The 23,887-nt window shown below is 38.0% G+C and overlaps 1 protein-coding gene across 1 annotated transcript in view; it reads right to left on the bottom strand.

Moving 5' to 3' along the window:
* The window catches only part of LOC131756124 (T-cell immunoglobulin and mucin domain-containing protein 4), a 104,816-nt gene that overhangs the window by 56,424 nt on the left and 24,505 nt on the right, over positions 1-23,887 (bottom strand). The window contains exon 8 of the transcript XR_010840292.1: positions 23,569-23,776. The gene's annotated coding sequence lies outside the window, so the exon portion shown is untranslated. The remainder of the gene's footprint in view (positions 1-23,568; positions 23,777-23,887) is intronic.

Raw genomic sequence — 23,887 nt, 5'->3', positions numbered from 1 at the left:
TCATTCCTTGCCTGAAGACACATGCCAACAGGTGGTAGAGCTAGACTTTACTGGCGGGTTAGAGCCTGGACACCGGGTCACCACCTCACCTCAAACAAATGCTCCCAATAAAAATACAGTAAGAGCCAATGAGGGGATGGTGAGAGGTCTGGGAGGAGGAAGTCCTTTGGAAATAAGAAATGGGAAAGGTGGGATGGCTACACAAGAACAAGGAGCCCAAAGGGGAAATGGCAAGGTGCTGGAAGTCACATCCTCTTTCACAGCTGTGGCCTGGCTGGCCTCTGGTGCCCCTGACCATGGCATGGGGGAGGGGTAGCCTCATGACACAGTCTGGACTGTGCCTAGGGTGACCATCCAGTGTGTCTCAGTCACGGGGTGGGCATTCATGTGCTGAGGGCTCCCTGAATCTAAGGGTTGAAAAGAAGCAGATACACGCTGTTTTACATGTTGTATCTAATTTGCCTTTTTCTTCCTTCCCCAGGTTTCTGGACTTCTAATATAAAAACACACTGAACACAGCCAGGCGTTCCATCTTTGAAGAAGGTGGTATGAAGGAGCTAAGGAACCTGCAGGAAACCACAGAGTTTTACATCCTCTTTACACCATTCTATTTCTGGGATGCTTTTTAAAGATAATTTGCATTAATTTAATATTAGCATTATTACAAAGCAATGCGTGATCATTAGGTATCTCTCTTTTCTTTATTTCCTACAAAGAAAAACAGGACAAGTAGCTTATGATGCCATCCCTAACTGATAGTGTTATGCTGTAGATCCTGCCAGTCATAATCACCCAGAGCATATATATGCTTTGGTGACCAGCTTTTATCATTTACTGCGCCATGAACATGTTTCATAGTCTCAAATTTTAATTTAAACCCTCTTTTATATGTCTTCAGGATTGGCTGCACACTGTAAGGATATGTCTTAATTCATTTAAATAAGTCTCCTTTACTGGATAGTTAGGTAACCCCTCCAAATTTGTAGCTATGAGAAATAGCACTTTAAGAACATGACTTATGAAGTATATTTTTTACTTTAATAAACAGAATAATTATTTGTACTATTTACATACATAGTCTTCCATGGTAATGTTAAAGTTACCATTTTCTTCAAATGCCCCTCAAAATAACACAATTTGCCCTCCTATTTTTTTTTTTTTTTTGCGGTACACGGGCCTCTCACTGCTGTGGCCCCTCCCGCCGTGGAGCACAGGCTCCGGATGCGCAGGCTCAGCGGCCATGGCTCACGGGCCCAGCCGCTCCGTGGCACGTGGGATCCTCCCAGACCGGGGCATGAACCCGCGTCCCCTGCATCGGCAGGCGGACTCTCAACCACTGCGCCACCAGGGAAGCCCATGCCCTCCTAATTTTTAACAAAAATATTGAAATTGGATCTAATCAAGCATTTGGCCCTAACTTCCAGTTTATAGGGAATGAAACAATCTGAAAAACCCACAATGTGGGACATCTCACAGAACAAGCCATCTAGTTTTTCAACAGGTCAGAGGCATGAGAAAAGGGAGAAGTCACTGTTCTAGATGACAAGAAACTTAAAAGACAAAACAACAAAATGTAACCTAAGGGTCTTATTTGAATATTGATTTGAATCACTCAGTTATAAACAGATACATGAGAGAAATCATTAAAGAAATATGTACTGATTTTAAAGAGTTACCACTAATATCTTAGGTGCAATAATGGTAATTACACACAAAGTTTATTTTATATTTTAGAGATGTATACTGAAATGCTTAATAAGTAAATGGCCATCATTTAAAAAAGTATCCTTGTCCCTAAAAATGTCTAGAACTAAGAGCAAAGAAATGGAAATTACAAAAATGAGCCAAATGGCAATCAGGGGATTGAAAAATATGACAAATAAAATAACTGAAATAAAAGCTAGATGGATGGGCTCAATATTAGAGTGGAGATAATAGAGGAGAGAAGGAGAGAACTTGATGACAGATTAATTTACCCAATCTGAGTAACAGAGAGAAAATAGATTGAAAAATAATTCTCTAAGAATCTGAGAAAGCTTCAAACAAGGGAAATTAAAAAATAATTCCACACCAAGAAAAATCATAGTCAAATTTCTGAAATTACAAAGAAAAAATCTTGAAAGCAGCTAGAGAGATATGATGTTTATTTATGGAGAAACACCAATTTTAGTGATAGAATTTCTCATCTGACAACATGGAGGCCTAAAAAAGTGGTACAATATTTTGAAGTGACAAAAGAAAACAACTGTCAAACATGAATTCTGTGTCTGGCAAAAATATTTCCAGGACCAAGGGGGAAAATAAAGACAGTCTCAGATGAAAGAGAATCTGTTGCTAGGAGACCTACTGTAACAGGATAACTTACAAAGTTGTCTAAATAAAAAGGAAATAATAAATGAAGGAATCTTAGAATATCAGAGAAAGGAAAGATGATAAGCAAAAATACTGGTGAATACAACAGGCTTCACTCCTGTTGTTTTATAAATCATCTTCAAAGTTGAACAAAATTCATAACACTATCTGCTGTTGTTCTCAATTTACATAGAGGAAATATTTCAGACAATCATATTAGAAATAGAAGAAGGTTAAGGAAGTTCAAGTTTGTACACTTCACTCAAACTGGTAAAATAATGACACAAGTAGACTGTGATAAGTTATGCACGCATAATACAATACATAGAGAAACCACTAAAACGCTATACAAAGAGACACACTCAAAAACACTATAGAGAATTATCACTACTGTACCCCTCCCTCCCCACGGCCAGAGTGAGCAAGAGTGTCCGAATGAGCCGCTGATTTAACCCCTTCTTGTCTAGGTGGGGAACAGACGTCTGTGGGAGACCTACACGCAGAGGTGGGGCCAAAACCAAAGCTGAACCTCAGGAGCCATGTGAACAAAGACGAGAAAGGGAAATCTCTCCCAGCAGCCTCAGGAGCAGCATATTAAATCTCCACAATCAACTTGATGTACCCTGCATCTGAGGAATACCTGAATAGACAACGAATCATACCAATATCGACGCAGTGGACTTTGGGAGTAACAGTAGACTTGGGGTTTGCTCACTGTGACTGATTTCTTTCTGATTTTTATGTTTCTCATAGTTTGGATTTTAGCGTGTGTTACCATTGGTGGATTTGTTTATTGGTTTCCTTGCTCTCTTTTTTATTTTTTTAAAATAAATTAAAAAAAATTTTTTTTTTCTCACTCATTTTTTTCCTTCTTTTTTCTCCCTTTCCTTCTGAGCTGTGTGGTTGACAGGGTCCTGGTGTTCCAGACTGAGCCTCTGAGGTGGGAGAGCTGAGTTCAGGACACTGGATCACCAGACACCTGCCAGTGCCACGTAATATCAACCAGAGAGAGCTCTCCCAGAGATCTCCATCTAAACACTAAGACCCAGCTCCACCCAACGGCCAGCAAGCTCCAGTGCTGGATGCCCCATGCTAAACAATTAGTGAGACAGGAATACAACCACACTCATTAGCAGAGAGGCTTCCTAAAATCATACTAAGTTCACAGGCACCCCAAAAGACACCACTGGATGCAGCCCTGCCCACCAGAAAGACAAGATTCAGCCCCACCCACCAGAACACAGGCACCAGTCCCCTCCCCCAAGAAGCCTACACAAGCCACTGAACCAAACTCACCCACTGGGGGTAGACACCAAAAACAATGGGAACTAGGAACCTGCAGCCTTCTTAAAGGAGACACCAAACACACCAAGTTAAACAGAATGAGAAGACAGAGAATTATGCAGCAGATGAAGGGGCAAGGTAAAAACCCACCAGACCAAACAAATGAAGAGGAAATAGGCAGTCTACCTGAAACAGAATTCAGAGTAATGATAGCAAAGATGAACCAAAATCTTGGAAATAGAATGGAGAAATACAAGAAAGGTTTAACAAGGACCTAGAAGAACTAAAGAGCAAACAAACAATGATGAACAACACAATAAATGAAATTTAAAATTCTCTAGAAGGAATCAATAGCAGAATAACTGAAGCAGAAGAAAGGATAAGTGACCTGGAAGATAAAAGAGTGGAAATAACTACTGCAGAGCAGAATAAAGAAAAAAGAAAGAAAAGAATTGAGGACAGTCTCAGAGAATTCTGGGACATTAAACACATCAACATTCAAATTATATGGGTCCCAGAAGAAGAAGAGAAAAAGAAAGTGTCTGAGAAAACATTTGAACAGATTACAGCTGAAATTCCCCTAACATGGGAATGGATACAGTCAGGCAAGTCCAGGAAGCACAGAGAGTCCCAGGCAGGATAAACCCAAGGAGCAATATGACAAGACACATATCAGTCAAACTATCCAAAATTAAATACAAAGAAAAAATATTAAAAGCAGCAAGGGAAAAACAACAAATAACATGCAAGGGAATCCCCATAAGGTTAACAGCTGATCTTTCAGCAGAAACTCTGCAAGCCAGAAGGGAGTGGCAGGACATATTTAAAGTGATGGAAGGGAAAACCTACAACCAAGATTATGGTACCCAGCAAGGATCTCATTCAGATTCGATGGAGAAATTAAAACCTTTACACACAAGCAAAAGTTAAGAGAATTCAGCACCACCAAACCAGCTTTACAACAAATGCTAAAGGCACTTCTCTAGGCAGGAAACACAGAGAAGGAAAAGACCTACAATAACACACCAAAAACATTTAGGAAAATGGTAATAGGAACATACATATCAATAATTACCTTAAATGTAAATGGATTAAATTTTCCAACCAAAATACATAGACTGGCTGAATGCATCCCAAAGCAAGACCAGTATATATGCTGTCTACAAGAGACCTCCTTCAGACCTAGGCACACATACAGACTGAAAGTGAAGGGATGGAAAAAGATATTCCATGCAAATGGAAATCAAAAGAAAGCTGGAGTAGCAATTCTCATATCAGACAAAATAGACTTGAAAATAAACACAATTACAAGAGACAAAGGACACTACATAATAATCAAGGGATCGATCCAAGAAGAAGATATAACAATTGTAAATATTTATGCACCCAACATAGGACCACCAAAGTACATAAGGCAAAAGCTAACAGCCATAAAAGGGGAAATCAACAGTACCACCATAATAGTAGGGAACTTTAATGCTCCACTTTCACCAATGGATGGATCATCAAAAATGAAAATAAATAAGGAAACACAAGCTTTAAATGACACATTAGACAAGAAGGACTTAACTGATATTTATAGGACTTTCCATCCAAAACAACAGAATACACTTTCTTCTCAAGTGCTCATGGAACATTCTCTAGGATAGATCATATCTTGGGTCACAAATCAAGCCTTGGTAAATTTAAGGAAATTAAAATCATATCAAGTATCTTTTCTGACCACAACACTATGAGACTAGATATCTATTACAGGAAAAAACCTGTAAAAAATACAAAAACATGGAGGCTAAACAATACACTACTAAATAACCAAGAGATCACTAAAGAAATCAAACAGGAAATCAAAAAAACCTAGAAACAAATGACAATGAAAACACGATGACCAAAAACCTATGGGATGCAGCAAAAGCAGTTCTAAGAAGGAAGTTTATAGCAATACATTCCTACCTCAAGAAACAAGAAACATCTTAAACAACCTAACCTTACACCTAAGGGAATTAGAGAAAGAAGAACAAAAAACCCCAAAGTTAGCAGAAGGAAAGAAATAATAAAGATCAGATCAGAAATAAATGACAAAAGAAATGTGGGAAACGAGCAAATTTCAATAAAACTAAAAGCTGGTTCTCTGAGAAGATAAAAAAAAATTAATAAACCATTAGCCAGACTCATCAATTAAAAAAAGGGAGAAGACTCAAATCAACAGAATTAGAAATGGAAAAGAAGTAACAACTGACAGTGCAGAAATACAAAGGATGATGAGAGATTACTACAAGTAACTATATGCCAATAAAATAGATAACCTGGAAGAATTGGACACATTCTTAAAAAAGCACAACTTTCTGAGACTGAACCAGGAAGAAAAAGAAAATGTAAACAGAACAATCACAAGCACTGAACTTGAATCTGTTATTAAAAATCTTCTAAAACAAAAGCCCAGGACCAGATGGCTTCACAGGCAAATTCCATCAAACATTCAGAGAAGAGCTAACACACATCCTTCTCAAAATCTTCCAAAATACAGCAGAGGTAGGAACACTCCCAAACTCATTCTACAAAGCCACCATTACCCTGATACGAAAACCACAAAATGATGTCACAAAAGAAAAAACTACGGGGCAATATCACTGATGAACACAGATACAAAAATCCTCAACAAAATACTAGCAAACAGAATCCAACAGCACATTAAAAGGATCATACACCATGATCAAGTGGGGTTTATCCCAGGAATGCAATGATTCTTCAATATATGCAAATCAATCAATGTGATACACCATATAAACAAATTGAAGCATAAAAACCATATGATCATCTCACTAGATGCAGAAAAAGCTTTCAAAAAATTCAACACCCATTTACAATAAAAACTCTCCAGAAAGTAGGAATAGAGAATTTACCTCAACAAAATAAAGACCATACATGACAAACCCACAGCAAACATCATACTCAACTGTGAAAAACTGAAAGCATTTCCTCTAAGATCAGGAATAAGACAAGATTGCCCACTTTCAACAGTATTATTCAACATAGTTTTGGAAGTTGTAGCCACAGCAATCAGAGAAGAAAAAGAAATAAAAGGAATCCAAATCGGAAAAGAAGAAGTAAAACTGTCACTCTTTGCAAATGACAAGATACTAGAGATAGAGAATCCTAAAGATGCTACCAGAAAACTACTAGAGCTAATCAATGAATTTGGAAAAGTAGCAGGATACAAAATTAATGCACAGAAATCTCTGGCATTCCTTTACACTAATGATGAAAAATCTGAAAGAGAAATTAAGAAAACACCCCTATTTACCACTTCAACAAAAAGAATAAAATACCTAGGAATAAACCTACCAAGGGAGACAAAAGACCTGTATGCAGAAAACTATAAGACACTGATTAAAGAAATTAAAGATGATACCAACATTTGGAGAGGTATACCATTTTCGTGGATTGGAAGAATCAATATTGTGAAAATGACTATACCACCCAAAGCAATCTACAGATTCAATGCAATCCCTATCAAATTACCAATGGCATTTTTTATGGAACTAGAACAAAAATTTCACAGTTTGTATGGAAACACAAATGACACCGAATAGCCAAAGCAATCTTGAGAAAGAAAAACGAAATTGGAGGAATCAGTCTCCTGGACTTCAGACTATACTACAAAGCTACAGTAATCAAGACAGTATGGTACTGGCACAAAAACAAAAATATTGATCAATGGAACAGGATAGAAAGTCCAGAGAAAAACCAACACACATATGGTCACCTTATCTTTGATAAAGGTGGCAAGAATATACAATGGAGAAAAGACAGCCTCTTCAATAAGTGGTGCTGGGAAAACTGGACAGGTTCATGTAAAACACTAAAATTAGAAAAATTCCTAACACCATACACAAAAAGAAACTCAAAATGGATTAAAGACCTAAATGTAAGGTCTGACACTATAAAACTCTTAGATGAAAATATAGGCAGAACATTCTATGACATAAATCCCAACAAGATTCTTTTTCACCCACCTCCTAGACAAATGGAAATAATAACAAAAATAAACAAATGGGACCTAATGAAACTTCAAAGCTTTTGCACAGCAAACGAAACCATAAACAAGACAAAAAGACAGCACTATTTACAATAGCCAGGTCACGGAAGCAACCTAAATGCCCATCGGCAGACGAATGGATGTAGAAGATGTGGTACATATATAGAATGGACTATTACTCAGCCATAAAAAGGAACGAAATTGGGTCATTTGTTGAGATGTGGATGGATCTAGAGACTATCATACAGAGTGAAGTAAGTCAGAAAGAGAAAAACAAATATCGTATATTAATGCATATATGTGGAACCTAGAAAAATGGTAGAAATGAACTGGTTTTCAGAGCAGAAATAGAGACATAGATGTAGAGAACAAATGTATGGACACCAATGGGGGGAAAGTGGTAGGCAGGTTGGTGGTGGGATGAATTGGGAGATTGGGATTGACATGTATACACTAATGTATATAAAATAGATAACTAATAAGAATCTGCTGTATAAAAAATAAATAAAATAAAATTTGAAAAAAAGGGAGACAGGCTTTAACATATCAATAATTACATTAAGTGAAAATGGTCTAAATACATATTTTTAAGACGAAAGATGGGAAGAGTGGTTTAAAAAGCATGACCAATTTATACATTGTCTATGCTTCAAATGTACAAATATAAGCAGGTTGAAAATAAAAGGATAGAAAAATACACTGTTATGGGCTGAATTGTATTGCCCCAAGTTAATGCTGATGTTCTAATCTGCAGTAACTCAGAATGTAACAGTACTTGGAGATAGGGCCTTTAAAAAGAAAACTAAGTTAAGAGGATCATTAGGATTGGCCCTAATCCAACATGGCTGATGTTGCTTAAGAAGAGGGAATTAGAACACAAAAATACACAGATGGATGACCAAGTGAAGACACAGTGAGACGTTGTAGCTATCTATAATCAAAAGAGAGAGGCCTCAGAAATAAACAAACATGCTACTACCTGGTCCCAGACTTCTAGCCTCCAGGATTGTGAGAAAATAAAGTTCTATTTTTTTAGCCCCTCAGTCTATGATATTTTGTTATAGCAGCCCTAGCCAACGAATATAGATACCAAGCAAATACCAATCTAAACATTAATCAAAGAAAGCATCAGTTGTTTTAATATCATCACATAAAGTAGACTTCAGACCAAAGAATATTACCAGACACAAAAAAGGACATTATATAAAGATAAAAGGGCCAGCCCAGAAAGACATAGTAATCCTAAATGCATATGCATCAAACAGCAGAGCTGCAAAATATGTGAAGCAAAAACTGACTGAACATAAAGCAGTAGAATATTTCACAATTATAGTTGGAGACTTCAACACCACCTCTCAATAACTGAAAGAATAACTAGACTTAAACTCATCAAGGATACAGAAGAATTCAACAACACTATCAGCCAACAGGATAAAATCAACATTTATAAAACCCATAAATAGCAGAATACACATTCTCATCAAGTTACCACAAAACACATTTCAAGACAGACTATATCCGAAGCCATAAAACAAACTTCAACACATTTAAAATAATGGAAATCATATAGAGTATGTTCTCTACTCACAGTGGAATCAAACCAGAAATCAATAATAAAAAGATAACGGGAAAATCTTCAACCACTTCGAAACTAAACAACAGACTTCTAAATGAACCATGGATCAAAGAAGAAGTCTCAAAGAAATTTAAAAATATATTGAGCTGAATAAAAATTACATCAGAATTTGTGTGACACAGCTAAAGCAACATGAAGAGGGAAATTTATAGAAATTTTATGCATATGTTAGAAAACAGGAAAAAACTCAAATTAGTAATCTAAGCTCTAAACTCAAGAATGTGGAAAAAGATGAGAAAAGGAAACCCAAAGGAAGCAAAGGAAACCCAAGCCAAAAGAAGGAAGACAATAATAAAGATAGGAATTGAAATCAATGAAATTTACAATAGAGAAACAATAGAGGAGACAAGGAACCAAGAGTTGGTTTTTTGAAAGGTGAACAAAATTGAAAAACATTTAGCAAGACCGACCAAAAAAAAAACAGAAAAGAAACAAATCACCAATAACATAAATGAAACAAGGGCTATCACTACAGGCCCAGTAGCCACGAAAATGATAATAAGAACAAGCTAAGAATAACTTTACAGAGATAAACAGATAAACTTGACATTAGATGAAATGGACAAATTCCTCAAAAAACACAAACTATCACAACTCACACAATTTGGAATAGATAATTTGAATAACTCTACAACTATTATGGAAATTGAATTCATAATTTTAAAATGCCTCCAAGGGACTTCCCTGGTGGCTCAGTGGTTAAGAATCTGCCTGCCAATGCAGAGGACATGGGTTCGATCCCTGGTCTGGGAAGATCTCACACGCCACAGAGCAACTAAGCCCGAGCGGCACAACTACTGAGCCCACGTGCAACAACTACTGAAGCCCATGCCCCTACAGCCCACGCTCCGCAATAAGAGAAGCCACCATAATGAGAAGCCTGCGTACCGCTACGAAGAGTAGCCCCTGCTCACCACAACTAGAGAAAGCCTGTGTGCAGCAACGAAGACCCAATGCAGCCAAAAACAAATAAATAAATATTTATTTATTTATTTATTTAAAAATGTCTACAGAAGATTTCCAGGCACAGATTATTTCATTGGAGAATTCTACTAAACATTTAGAAGAGCATTAACATCAATTCTACATGATCTCTTCCAAAAAATGAAAGAGAAGGGAACACTTCCAATTCATTTCATGAAATTGGTATTACCCTGATACCAAAACCAGGTAATGACTACAAAAAGAAAACCACACTCAAGAGTACAGATACACAAATCCTTCATAAAATATTAGAAAATACAATTCAGCAACAATAAAAGGAATTATACATTATCACCAAATGGGGTTAATTTCAAGGGTGCAAGCCTGATTCAACATTAAAAAATCAATGAGTGTAATCTACCATATCAATAGGCTAAAGAAGAAAACTCATAAAATCATATCAATTGATCCAGAAAAAGCACTGGATAAAATTCAACACCAATGTGTGAATAAAGCTCTCAGACATGTAGGAACAGAGGAGCAATTTCTCAACTAATAAACAGCTTGTACAAAAGAAAAATAAATCCCTACAAATAAAATCATACTAAAGGGAAAAGGCTGAATTGTCCCCACTAAGATTGGGAAGGAGGGAAGAATGCCTACTCTCTCCATACTTATGCTACATAGACCTAAAGTTCTAACCAGGTCAATAAGGCAAGACAAAGAAACAAATGATATACAGATCAGAAAGGAAGAATTAAAACTGTCCCTTAGAACCCTCTTGCACAGTTGGTGGGAATGTAAATTGATACAGCCACTATGGAGAACAGTATGGAGGTTCCTTAAAAAACTAAAAATAGAACTACCATACAACTCAGCAATCCCACTACTGGGCATATACCCTGAGAAAACCATAATTCCAAAAGAGTCATGTACCACAATGTTCATTGCAGCGCTATTTACAATAGCCAGGACATGGAAGCAACCTAAGTGTCCATCAACAGATGAATGGATAAAGAAGATGTGGCACATACATACAATGGAATATTACTCAGCCATAAAAAGAAACGAAATTGAGTTATTTGTAGTGAGGTAGATGGACCTAGAGTCTGTCATACAGAGTGAAGTAAGTCAGAAAGAAAAAAACAAATACTGTATGCTAACACATATATATGGAATCTAAAAAAAAATGGTCATGAAGAACCTAGGCGCAAGATGGGAATAAAGACGCAGACCTACTAGAGAATGGATTTGAGGATACAGGGAAGGAGAAGGGTAAGCTGGGACAAAGTGAGAGAGTGGCATGTACACATATACACTACCAAATGTAAAACCAATAGCTAGTGGGAAGCAGCCGCATAGCACAGGGATATCAGCTCAGTGCTTTGTGACCACCTAGAGAGGTGGGATAGGGAGGGTGGGAGGGAGGGAGATGCAAGAGGGAAGAGATATGGGGATATATGTATATGTATATGTATATGTATAGCTGTTTCACTTTGTTATAAAGCAGAAACTAACACAGCATTGTAAAGCAATTACAGTCCAATAAAGATGTTAAAAAAAAAACCCAACTGTCCCTGATGCAAGGATAAAGAAGATGTGGCACATATATACAATGGAATATTACTCAGCCATAAAAGGAAATGAAATTGAGTTATTTGTAGTGAGGTGGATGGACAAAGAGTCTGTCATACAGAGTGAAGTAAGTCAGAAAGAGAAAAAAAATATGCTAACACATAAATATGGAATCTAAAAAAAAAAAAAAGGTCTGAAGAACCTAGGGTCAGGACAGGAATAAAGACGCAGATATAGAGAATGGACTTGAGGACACGGGGAGGGGGAAGGGTAAGCTGGGATGAAGTGAGAAAGTGGCATGGACATATATACCCTACCAAATGTAAAACAGATAGCTAGTGGGAAGTAGCCACATAGCACATGGAAATCAGCTCGGTGCTTTGTGACCACTTAGAGAGGTGGGATAGGGAGGGTGGGAGGGAGACGCAAGAGGGAGGGGACATGGGGATATATGTATACATATAGCTGATTCATTTTGTTATACTGTAGAAACTAACACAACAGTGTAAAGCAATTATACTCCAATAAAGATGTTAAAAAAACAAACGAAAAAACTGTCCCTATTTGTAGATAACATGATGGATTATCTATGTAGAAAATCCCAAAGAATCTTAAAAAAAAACCTCCTGGAACTCCTAGAACTCCTAAGTGAGTTCAGCAAAGATGCAACATACAAGATAAATATACAAAAATTGTTTTTATTTCTATAAACTATTTTATTTCTATTTATTAGCAAGGAACACAGAGACACCAAAATTTAAAATATACCATTTAAAATTACTCAAAAAAGAGAAATAGGTGCAAATCTAACTAATATATATATGTGTGTATATGTATATATATAAGTATGACTTGTATGCTGAAAACTACAAAATGCTGAGGAAAGTGATCAAAGAAGATTTTAGTATATTGAGAGACATACTGTGTTAATAAGTTGGACAACATAGTAAAGATGTCAATTCTCCTTCCCCAAATTGATATATAGGTTTAATGCAATTATCAAAATCTCAGTAATATGTTTGTAAAAATGATGATTATTCTAAAATATACATGGAAAGGAACTAGAATAGTTGAAAAAATTTTGGAAAACTAGAATAAAATGGGAGGAATTAGTCTACCCAATCTCAAGATTAATTACATACCTACAAGATTAATTACATAGCAAGATTGTGCAGTGCTGACAGAGGGATACAAACACAGACCATTGGGACCAAATAGAGAACTCAGATATCTGATTAGGGGTTAATATCCAAAATATATAAAGAACATATAATAACTCAATAGCAAAAGAACCAAGTTTTTAAATGGGCAGAGGATCTGAATAGACATTTTTTTCAAAGACATCCAAATGGCCAACATCTACAGCAAAAGATTAACATTACTAATCATCAGGGTAATGCAAATCAAAACCACAATATGATATCACCTCACACCTGTGAGAACGGCTGTTACCAAAAAGATAAGAAATAACAAGTGCTGGAGAGGAGGTGGAGAAAAGGAAAACCTGGAGCACTGTTGGTGGGAATATAAATTGGTGTGGCCACTATGGAAAAAAGTAAGGAGGTTCCTCAAAAAAATTAAAAATAATAAAACTAACATACAATCTAGCAATTCTGCTCTGGAAATTTATTAGAAGAAAAATGAAAACACCAATTTGAAAAGATATATGCACCCCCATATTCACCGCAGCATTATTTTCAATAGCCAAATATAGAAAAACCTGAGTCCATCGATGGAGGAATGTATAAGAAAACGTGATATATATCTACATATACCTGTGATATATACTATACACACACACACACACACACACACACACACACACACACACACACACACTGGAATACTATTCAGCCATGAAAAAGAATGAAATCTTGCCATTTGCAACAATACGGATGGACTTTGAAGGCATTATGCTAAGTGAAATATGTCAGAGAATGACAACATATGATCTCACTTCTATGTGGAATTAAACAACAACAAAAACAACAAGCCAAGCTCACAGATAAAGAGAACAGATTGGTGGTTGCCAGAGGTGGAGAATGAGGGACAGGAGAAATGGGTGAAAGTACAAAAGCTACAAACTTCCAGTTATAAAATAATTAAGTCATGGGGATGTAACGTACAGCATGGTGACTATAGTTAATAATACTGTACAGTTTATTTGAAAATTGCTAAGAGAGTAGATCCTAAAAGTCCTCATCACAAGAAGAAAATTATTTTCTAACTGTATATGCTGATGGATATTAACTGGACTTATTGTGCTGATCATTTTGCAATATATACAAATATTGAGTCATTATGTTGCACTCCTGAAATTAATATAATGTTATATGTCAAGTATACCTCAATAAAAAAAAAGAGGACCTAGAAATAGACCCACACAAATATGCCCAGTAGAGTTTTTAACAATGGTGCAAGTGCAATTCAATGGAGGAAAGATAGGCTTTTCAACAAATGGTGCTGGAGCAATTTGATATCCATAGGCCAAAAAATGAACTTCGCCCTAACCTCAGACCTTATACAAAAATTAATCCTGTGGATGCAGCTGTGGGAATGGAAAGGAGGTGATGGATTACAGAGACAATGAGGGGGTATAATCCACAGGCTGGACTAATTGTTTGTAGGGGATGGATTAAGAGCTTTAGGCAGGAGTGAAACAAGAGGGAAGAATCCAGGATGAACTTGGTTGTTGGACTTGAAGCTATTTGGGAGAGTGGGGCTAAAAGATGCTATGTCCAGATCTGGACATAGAAAGCTCCAGCTGCCTATAAGATATCTTGGTGGAAAGCCCAGTCAACAGTTCACAACTGGGTCTAAAGCTCAGGAAAGACAAATGACTGTAATAGAGATCTGGGGGTTGCCAGTAAATAGGGAGAGGATAACAAGAAAATGGCAAGCAGTGGATTGAGTCCTGGGAACATTAACACTTAGGGAGATAGAGAAAGAGGATCCAGCCACAGGTAGTAAGGACAAATGCAGAAGGATAGGAAGAAAATCAGGATAAATGGCACCACTTCCTGAGAGCAAAAGGGAAGAGAGAGTTGTAAGAAGCATGGCTTAGTCAGTGGGGTCAAATGCTACAAAGAAGTCGAATATGATAAGGATTGAGAAATAGCCACTGCACTAACATTGAACTTCTGCTTGATGGCTTCAGTGGAGGAGTAGAGCCAGAAGCCAGTTGGATTAATTTAAGGAGTAAATGGGAGGCAGGGAAGTGGACATTTGGGACAGAAAAGTTTGGCTCAGATATAAAGGAAAGAGGAAGGTCAAGGGTATAAAATTCTCATAGTCATGGCTTTTGTTCAAAGCCTGAACGAGGTGCTTTTCCACAAGGTAAGGATATCCCCTCTTCTTTTCAACATCATACTGGACATTCAAGCTAATTCAAAAGGACAAGAAAAGGAAATAAAAGGTATACAGATTCAGAAGAAAAGCAAAACTCTTTGTTCACATATGACATGATAGCCCATATAGAAAATTCCCAAGAAGTGACCAAAAAAATCATGAAACTAATAAGTGATTAAATCAAGATTGCAGGATACAAGGTTAATATACAAAGTCTACTGTTTTCCCAAATAACAGCAATGAAAAATTAGAACTTGAAATTAAAAACATAATACCATTTACATTAGTGCACGTGAAAAAATACTTAGGCTTAAACCTAACAAAATATGTAAAGATCAATATGAGGAAGTCTACAATATTCTGATGAAAGAAATCAAAAATAAATAAATGGAGAGCTAGTCCATGTTCATGGATCAGGGAGCTCAATATTATTAAAATGTCAGTTCCTCCCAACTTCATCTGTAGACTCAATGCAATTTCAATAAAAATCCTAGAAAGTTATTTTATGGATAATAACAAACTGATTCCAAAGCATATATGGAAATGCAAAAGACTCAGAATAAGTCAACACACTACTGAAGAACAAAGTCAGAAGATTGATACTACCAAACTTCAAGATTTATTATAAAGCTACAGCAATCAAGACAGTATGCTACTGGCCAGAGAATAGAAAAATAAATCAATGGGACAGAATAGAGACCCAAGAATGAGAAACCACATAAATAAAGTCAAATTATCTTTGACAAAGGAGCAAAGATAATTCAATGGAGAAATGATTGTTTTTTCGATAAATGGTGCTGGACTAACTGGATATCTACTTCAAAAAAATTAATCTAGATGCAGACCTTATAACCTTCACAAAAATTAACTCAAAATGGGTCATACTCCCAAATGTAAAACACCAAACTATAAAACTCCTAGATTATAACATAGGAGAAAATCTAGATGACCTTAGATAGGGCAATGGCTTTTTAGGTACAACACCAAAGACATGACCCATGAAAGAAAAAAATGAGAAGTTGCACTTCATTAAAATTTAAAACTCCTACTCTGTGAAAGACACTGTCAAGAGGATGAGAAGACAAGCCACAGATTGGGAGAAAATACTTGCAAAAAAAATATCTGATAAAGAACTGTTATGTAAAATATACAAAGAACTGTTAATACTCAACAATAAGAAAATGAACAACCTGATTTAAAAATGGTCAAAAGACCTAAATAGACACCTCACCAAAGAAGATATACAGATGGCAAATAAACATATGAAAACATGCTCAACATCATATGTTACTGGGAAATGTTAATTAAAAGGAGACACCACAACATACCTATTAGAATGGTTATAATCCAACACCAATTGCTGGTAAGGATGTGAAACAACAGGAACTCTCATTCATTGCTGATGGGAATGAAAAATGGTACAGCTATTTTGGAAGACAGTTTAGTAATTTCTTACAAAACTAAACAAACTCTCACCATACAATCCATCAATCATGCTCATGAATGTTTATAGCAGTTTTATTCACAGTTGCCAGAACTTGGAAGCTACCAAAATATCTTTCAATAGGTCAATGAACAAACAAACTGAGGTACATTTAAACTATAAAATATTATTCCACAATAAAAAGAAATGAGCTATGAAGCCACAAAAAGAAACAGAGGAACCTTGAATGCATATTGGTAAGCGAAAGAAGTCAACCTGAAAAGCTTACGTATTGTATAATTCCAGCCACATGAAATCTCGGAAAAGGTAAAACTATGGAGTCAAAGGTCAATGGTTGTCACAGGTTTGGGGGGAGGAAGGAATGAATAGGTGGAGTGTAGAGCAGTAAAGAGGGCAATAAAACTATTCTTCATGATACATGATACTGTAATGGTGGACACATGTAATGATACATTTGTCAAAACCTGTAGCATGCACCTCACAAAGTGTGAACCCCAATGTAAACTATGGACTCCAGTTGATAATGATGTGGCAATGCTGGTTCATCAATTGTACCAAATGTGCCACGTTTGCGAGAGATGTGGATGATGGGGGAGGCTGTGTATTGTGGGGAGAGGAAGGCGGCCATATGGGAACTCTCTGTGCTTTCCGCTCAATTTTGCTGTGACCCTGATACTGCTCTAAAAAATAGACTATTGAGAAATATTTGAAACATTCATCATCCCAGTATTTTGTTTAGGTTCCAGCAGGTGCAGGAACCGCCAGACAGAGCATACCCCATGTCAGCAGTCGACAGCACAAAACAGAGAAGGTTACCTTAGAGCATTTCCTCAGAGGCCAAAGGGGACTTTCTTCTTTGCTTATTTTTACATCTGGTGGAAGAAAACATTTAGTTCCTAGGAGGCCCAGGGACAGTCAAACGAGGCAGCTGTGGGCCAGCTTCCTGAGAAGCCTTACAAAAGCATGGCAGCATCCAGACTTCTTGTTCCCAGGGCTGCCATCAACATCATGCCATTGCCAAGGAAGCCAGATGGAGGACAGATCAGCTGGCACCCGGAGTCGTGCCCTTTCCCTACTTGGTCGTTCACCTGCCCCAGTCCACTGTTGATGTGTTCCTGTTTTGGTTGTATCTTTTATGCTTTTCCAGAGCGCTTGTCACACACAACAAGAAAACATGCTGTCATCTTCCCTCTCCAACTCTCTCTAGGTCAGTGGTTCTCAACCTAGGCTACACATTGAAATCATCTGGGGAGGCTGAAAAGGCTAACACTACCTGGGCCCCACCTGCTGAGATCCTAATTTGATTGGTGTGGAAATGGGTTCCCACATGATTCTAATGTGCATTCAAGGTTGTAAATTACTAGTCTCAGCGAGTCTGTGGGGTTTACACAGACTCCTACACTCCACCCAGTCATAGGAAGGGGGTTGTTTCTGGTTTCAGAGACACTCTTCCATGCCCCATCCCATCCCCGGCACACAAAAGAAGGCTCTGGGAAACATTCTTTCCGTCGATGTATTCACTAATCGTCATGGATATGTATTGAGCACCTACTATGTGTAAACTAGATGCTGGGAAACTACATACACTTCCTTCAAAGAGCTCAATATAAAAACATCATCAACCCAAAGACCTCTTATACAAAGGACTAAGTTCTAGGGTCACTATTTAAGGTGACAGTTCGTAGAGATTCAATTTGACAAGTCTCTGCCCTGGCTCAGGGCTCTGTCAGCCAGAAGGAGGAGGAGGCATCTTTGTAATTCACCCAAAGTACCACACATGCTAGTTGGGGTGCTGGCCTCAGGCAGAAGGACCTGAGCCAGGCACTAGCACCATGCATGGCACATGGGAGGTACTCTGTATTATTCATTGAGCGACTACAATGGGCTGCACAGAAGTGTTCATAAGAGGGATTAATTCTGTCTACAGGGATGAGGTTGAGAAAGTATGAAGAGGAAACAGTTCAGCTGAACCTTGAGGAACGGCATGCCTGGTGGGGAGACAGGAGACAAGCATCCCAAGATGGTTTACCTATGGAGTGGAGAGTGGGTATCTAAGGCATTTATATCTACCGGAACATTGCATGGAGGGGCTGCATGAAGCAAGTAGACAAGGGAGAAGTTGTGAAGGGCTTATGATGGAGTAGGGACTTGTACCCACTGGCAAGCAGTGGCAGGATTTTCATCTCACATGTAGCACAATCAGACCTTGGTGTCTTCGATTACACTGGTAGCCATGTGGAAAAGACCATAGGGGACGTTGGGGCCACCAAAGACTCGAACTCAGAGTTGCAAAGGCCCTTAGGGGCCTTGAGAATTCCCAAGGGAAATTTAAAGTTAGATCCCCAGGAATTCTCAGGATTCGACTCTTCCTCCCTCAGCCCCATACACCCTGCTCACATTCTACACCAAGGCTACCAAATGCTCCATCTGGGTTTTTGTTGGTTATTAGTACCCTTGCAGTGGGTGCAGCAGTGGTTTTGTCTATACTTCTTCAGATGATCTGATGTGATCAAGAGTCAGAGAAGAAACAAAGTCTTGAGAGGATTTGTATCCTGAGACTTCCCCCGTCAAAGCTGTCCACAACCAACTGACAGAAGACCTTGATCAGAGGGAGAACAAATGATAAAGTTTTACGGGTATTCCATTCCTCCTAGAGAGCGCTGTGAACCTAGAAGAAACAATTCTGCAAAACCAGAGAGAAAATATGCTACCCTACATTTCTTAGGGTGTTCCTATATTTTAGGGACTCAAGAGTGAGCAATTTCTTTTACCCTCAAAAGCCCATCAGATACCCACACAGTCTAAATATAAAGTTGTCATGTGCATTTCATAAAATTTACGGCTCAGATAAGTAGAAATGGAGGATTATTGCATGCTCTTCTTCCTACATATTCTTTCATGAATTCTGAATGTTTTTGTTGAAATGTAAAATAATTTGTAGTAGCTTATATTCTTTAATTTAAACAAACAAAAAATAAACTTCTAGGGCCCACCTCTCTTACTGAATCAGAATCTCTAGGAGCAGAGCCCAGGAATCTGTATTCTAAGGAGCTCCCAGTTGATCTAACTCATTGCCTCCCTGACTTCAGGCATCTACATAACCTTTGCCATATTCACAGTGCCCTTTTGCTATTGTTCACTCAAGTTGTTTTAGGTCAACTTTAAAATTGTAGTCATCCTAAATAATATCCATTAAATCACAGTTTTGATGCATTCTGTTCTAAAAATGTACATTAAAACACCTAACTAAAAAATCCATTGTGGACTAGCTGAAGGCAGCCCCTGCTCCACCCCACTAATTCAAAGCTGTAAGTTTAGAAAGAGTGGGTTCAGCTGCGTCCGGGCCCATGTGATTAAAACTTTGGAGTCTCTTCTTCCAAGACCCCTCTTCCTAGGCATGGGTGCCCTCACACAGCCCCGTGGAAAGCCCCTCACTGCCAGGATGCACCCCTGTCCTTCCCCCAGGTACCCTCTCCTGTCACCCCAACCAAACAGGCTTTTTATATCTGAACTTCGGACAGTATCACTACAGTACATTCATAAATGTTAAAATAAAATCTGCAAGTTTAACTCCTAGTAGCGAAAGTGCTTTGTTTTCCAAGAATGGGATTCTTCTCAAACGGATATGTTCATACAGCCCTTTGCATCAGCACCTAAAAACGGCACCCGTTTCTCCAACTTCATTTCTTTTCAATCTTCCTCACTCATTCTGCCTCAGCCACACTGGCTTTTTTAGTCCTTGGAACACACCTTACTTTCTCCCTCTTAACTCCCTTTCTCCCTCTTAACATACAAGCTTATGGCCTCAGGGCCTCTGCATTTGCTGGGTTTCCTCATGTCACTGCTACCTACACGTATTTTCGTATTTTCGTATTTTCGGTTTCAACTCAAACGTCACTGCTTTCCCAGAGGCAGCTCCTGACCAACTCAGCAAAAGCTACACCAATTCCTCACATGCACTCCCCTCCAGGCATCCTCTATCACAGCAGTTTTCAACCAAGGGTGATATTGCCTCTCAGGAGACATTGGTAATGTCTACAGACATTTGCAGTTGTCACTACCTGGGGAGGCACAAGTGTCCTCTGGTGGGTAGAGGCCAGGGATGCTGATAAACAATCCTATAATGCACAGCACAGCCCCCTAACACAAAGGGTTATCTGGCACCAAATGCCATGTTTGAGAAGTTCAGCTCTACCGGTGTATATCTTTTTTTCCTTATCATTATCAGCACCAGAACTGATGGTGTGGGGTTTTCTTTCCTACTGAATTGGAGCTCCTTGGGAACTGGAGTTCAGCGCTGTTCTCTGTCCCACCCCCGGCACCTAGAGGAGTGTCGGGCACACCTGACTCTCAAATCTTGCCCCATTTGCCCTTGTCCTGAGAGTCCACAGCAAGTTGAAGATGGCTGGCCTTGACTAAATGATGAGAATAAGAAAGCAAGTCAGTTTCCAAAATGAAAACAAAAACGTGTTTTATTAATGAGTGTACGTACAAATGAAACTCATGATGAGGAGTCCCTCACACTTTCATGTACTCACAAAATTATCTTCAAAGCCATCAGTGAAAGATTGGTTCCTCTACTTTTAAAGATGTGCAAAATTTCCTAAGTTCAAATATATAGTTTTAATTATACCAGTGTCCTAAAGCCTCAAGATCGATTGTAGAAAATGAAATTTCGATGGTCTCAAAAGATCAAAACCAAAGGTAAATTCATTATATAAAATTGGTACTTTTATAGAAAATAATTTAATATTAACTAAGTACCTCCCCTTCCTTCCCTCTAACCGATTCTCCCTCTCATTTACTGACAAATTTTTGTACAGTATAAAACAATAGCCAAATTACCCAATATCAACTTTTCAAAATTGAAACATTATTCAGAAAAATAATAAAAGGTACCATACAGCAAGGGACTTATGAATGCAACACCGTTGAAAATATTTACTGAGCACTGATGCTATATCTCCTATCACTACCAACTACACACACACACACACAAAAGAAAACTTTGCATTTCTGTAGTGTTTTTCACCTTTATTTTTCTCACAAAGAATATGTCATTGGAATTACCACTATACACCAATGTATGTTTGGAAATAATTCTAATAGGTGTAAAAAAAATCTAGCACAACATTGTAAATCATCTCTACTTCATTGAAAAATATATTAAAAACTTAGGCATAAAGAATGATTTATCCTAATGTCATCCAATGTTACTGGTAAGAGTTAGGATTAGAACTCAGGTTCTATCTCTAATTCTGTGTACCATCTGCTTTCTCTCAGGCTCCACATCTTGTTTTACAGAATGCTACTGGGTATGCCAGTAGTCATGGTGCTCAGGGGTTTTAAACAAATTTTGGAAATGCTGGATTAAATAAAGTTGATCAAATTCCCACAACCTGTAATATGCCATCACAAAACTCCAGGAAGGATATGGAGAATAGAGCACGCATCAAAAATTCAAAGCCACAAAGCAGGTAACAAACATGAGCCTGCAGGCAAGGCAAGGGCTGGGGGGCCTGAGGGATGTGGTGCCATCTAGTGGGGCCCTGGCTGCATAGGGATGCAGTCCGATGTTGTTAGCTCTTTCCAGAGTAGTTATACATCTTGACATTAATTTGAAATCTCTATGGTTATGCATGTTGTCTTCAATTTTTAAAAAATCCCTTTAGTTGCAACATAATTTTTTAAACTAGATTAGTCTGGTCCCACTTGTGAAAACTAGTGTACAATGTTTAGCAATCTTCTTTGGCCCTATAACCTTTATTCAGAGCTCCTGTTAATTTCCCAGAACTCCGCAGAAGTGTCAAAAATGTTGCCTTTAAAAACAAGCATCCAGCCCTCATGGACCACTTTGGTGTGAGTAGCTCTGAATATCTCCCAAATAACTCAAGCATGAGTTGTTTCAGGGTTTACTCAATTTGAAATTAATTTCCAGTCTTGTTAACTGTTCATGTAGAAATTCTCCTAGTGACTAAATATATCCTTACCATTAGCCTTTGTTTAACTCTTCTGGAAAAACCAAAAATTTAATTGAGCTGTGAAAGAGACATAACACAGGAATTGATTCAATATGAAAAAGACCCTTTATCCTTCCAAAACAATTTTAAAAATCAAAGTGGTTTGAGGACAATTTAGCATTTCGGTTGAAACTGGTAACACTCTCAAACAACACTATTATATTTGCAAACTAGCTTTTCTAAGGCAGAAATCCTTTTTACTTCTCCCTCCCCCTCTTTTTTTCTTTTATTTCCGCCCTGCCTCATTCTAAAAATTACATCAGAGAGTCTGCCAGTTGTCTACATAATTGCCTAAAACTGTGGCACCTATGTAGCAGAAACAGCATAAATCATATGGCAGTTGATTTTCTTCCCCTGGTGTCTCCATGGTCCACTCACTACGCTAGCTTCTTCTAACTGCTAAAATACCCATCCTGGTCCCAGGGAAAGCACTTCTATTTCCAGAGCCCTGAGAAACCAGATCTACCTATAATGGCAAAATCACACTCACTTCTATTTTCCCATTGTGTAAATAAAAACCTGTACACTCCCATGATTTGAAACCCTTGGGGGCCCTAAGGAATATAACATTTGAAGTTGCTTGATTAAAAAAAAAAAAGACAATCATGAAATGCTTCCAAGTTAAGTCTTTTAAGTCCCAAATTGGATTTGCTGATTTTAAGTGTTACTCAGCTTTTCTTGACAGCTTTGGTAACTGAGGTAGTAGTGTTTATTCTGTCTCCCCAAGGAGAATTCTTGATAGAAAACAGGATTCATAGGGTCTAAAGAGAATGTACAATTCTAAGGAATAAATTTCATGTTTTGGAGAGAGCTCTGCAATGACCAGAAATATTGAGCCAGTTTTAGTATAAAAAATTAGGACAATGTTACAGAGATTGACTGTACACAGATGAGCTAGACTCACTCTACCCAATGTCACTGACTGGTTGGAATGCCATGGGAAACTGACCAAAAAATTGTCCTGCTTCATGAAGGCACTCTGGCACAGTGATATCTGGTCACTGTCTTCCACAGTCAAGGGCATAATGCCTTAGAAGGCCACTGGATCCATGACTTAATGAAGGTCATCAATAATGTAGATATTGTCTTCTGCTCGGACAGGCTTCAGAGCTGCATTTTTCAAAGCTCCAATGTGAGAGTCCCTCAACGGAATCACACTACAGAAAGAATAACATGAGTAAGAGAAAAGCAGACCACTTCTCAAGTATGAGCAGTGCATTTGTTTATGTTCAAGCAAAATTGGGTATTTGCATGTCCCAGAACCCCAT

Source organism: Kogia breviceps, chromosome 4 (genome assembly GCF_026419965.1).
Source record: "Kogia breviceps isolate mKogBre1 chromosome 4, mKogBre1 haplotype 1, whole genome shotgun sequence".
Classification (NCBI taxonomy): domain Eukaryota; kingdom Metazoa; phylum Chordata; class Mammalia; order Artiodactyla; family Physeteridae; genus Kogia; species Kogia breviceps.
This window is presented reverse-complemented; position numbering and strand designations above follow the sequence as displayed.